Consider the following 2000-nt stretch of genomic DNA (forward strand, 5'->3'; position numbering starts at 1 on the left):
TTCTCTTCGCGACATTTTCCCCCTCGTGTTTTTTTTTTTTTTTTTTTTTTTCCTTTTTTAATTGACGATGAAAGGGAATGTGCATTAGAATTGCTTAGGATGCTTTGCCGGAATTCTATCAAAGATGATGAAGGTTTTTGACACACCTCCCTTAATAGCATAACATTATATAAGGAAATATGTTTTCTTTTAATTATTTTAATTATAAAATGATTTTACCAAGATGTTTTCGGGGGAGGGTGGGCAGCCTAATTTGAAACATAACAACTAGACAATCTTATCGTTGTGTTAAAACTATACTTCTGATGTTATACATTAGTTTAGGCCTTTATCATTAACCAATAATTCTTGAAAATTTATATTTTTTTCTCTCCTGTGGAGTCAGAATGGTTCAACCCCTCTATATGGTCAGGCATCGTGCTAGCCCATGGAGCCTCAGGGATGATCAGACATAGTCCCCACACTGAAGAAGCTCACAGACAAAGATGGGAGACAAATGCACATATGTATAGTTATAATATTGCACTAAGTTATTGAATACACTTACGTGATAATCAGTTATAATTATAACACACACAATATAATCTATGTAATGCAACGATGTATGTGTTTTGATCCAGGAGCCTCAGAAGATTGACTCTTGGTTCAACCTGAGGATCAGTCATTTTGGAGGACCAGCAAGGTGACTGGTTCCTGGCATATCTGAAGAAGAAAAGGACAAATCAGGGGGGAAAAACAAAACAAAACAAAACAAAACAAAACCAACCCAGAAATGAAGGCAGGTCACTCAGTATTTTGCAGAAGGGAGGAGTTCAGACCAACAGGCCAGCTCTCTCCCTAGGGTGCAGGTCACAGGCCTAGGGGTCAGGGAACAGGGTAAGGGTTGGAAAATGGAGAAGACTGCAATGCTGCCATTGGCAGGAAAGAAAACCACAGACCCCAGAAAATGACTTGCCAGGGGTCCTCTTCTTGACTGCCTTCCTCTTAAGGACTTCTTGTTAGCACGGAGCCTTTGTCCTCCTCCTGCTCTTTGAAATCCTCGACCAGCGCCGACTGTCCAGGTGTCCTGTGCACCTTGGCCCATGCTGACATGGTTTCCACTCTCCTGAATGGCCGTGCCACCTGTTTCTGTAGCCCAGAGAGTGGTGCAGGGGCACTTAATATGTGCTGCTTTACACAGTAAACATGGTCTTTAAAAGTTTTTTTTTTTTTGTAAGTTTACTTTTTTTGATAAATCAACCTACATATAAAAGCACTAGGGGAGCAGGCTATTTAAGGAACCCTGTAGTGAATCTTTTCATAATGTAGAAGGCATTTCTTAATTAATCTTTTTTTATTTTTACTTTTTTTGAATCAGATATACCTGAGCCTCTCTGGATTTCTTTCTAAGAGGAAGCAGCATACAGACTGTAATGCCAAGTGTGTAAGACCAAAGCCAGAGTGGATGTTGAGCTCCTGCTGGCTTCTACTGGCTTGGGAATATGACCATGACCTTGGGGTCAGTTTCATCTTCTGCCAAAGGCAGAGCCAGACTGACCTGAACTGGAACCCTGGTTTTACCATATATCAACTTAATTTGGCAACTCACCTGTCCTCTTTGACTCTCAGTTCCTTACCCATACACTGAGTTGTTATATACTCCAAACAAAAAGGTCCATCTCTCAGGGCCCGGCTCAACAGCTGCTACTAAGGGTTAGTTAGATCCACCCTAAATCTGGTCTGCTCCATTCCCCAAACTCCTCGGAGCAGAGACTGCAGCTCTAGGATTAGCACAGTGAGATCTAAAGCTGGGCTTGTTAGGTGGAAATACTTGTTAGTTAGGGACTCCTCCCTGCCATGTTTCCTCAAAGGAAAGGAAATGTCTGCTCTACTCCCCAGGAAGGAGGTAGATTAAACACAGTATTTTAGACCTTCCTTTATGCCCAATCTCTGGTAAGGAGTTGCAGATCCTGCCATCTGGGTTGGGTCCATACATTTGAATATGGCGGCATGAGCCACCT

This window comes from Tupaia chinensis, unplaced genomic scaffold, assembly GCF_000334495.1.
Source record: "Tupaia chinensis unplaced genomic scaffold, TupChi_1.0 Scaffold000170_1, whole genome shotgun sequence".
Lineage (NCBI taxonomy): Eukaryota > Metazoa > Chordata > Mammalia > Scandentia > Tupaiidae > Tupaia > Tupaia belangeri.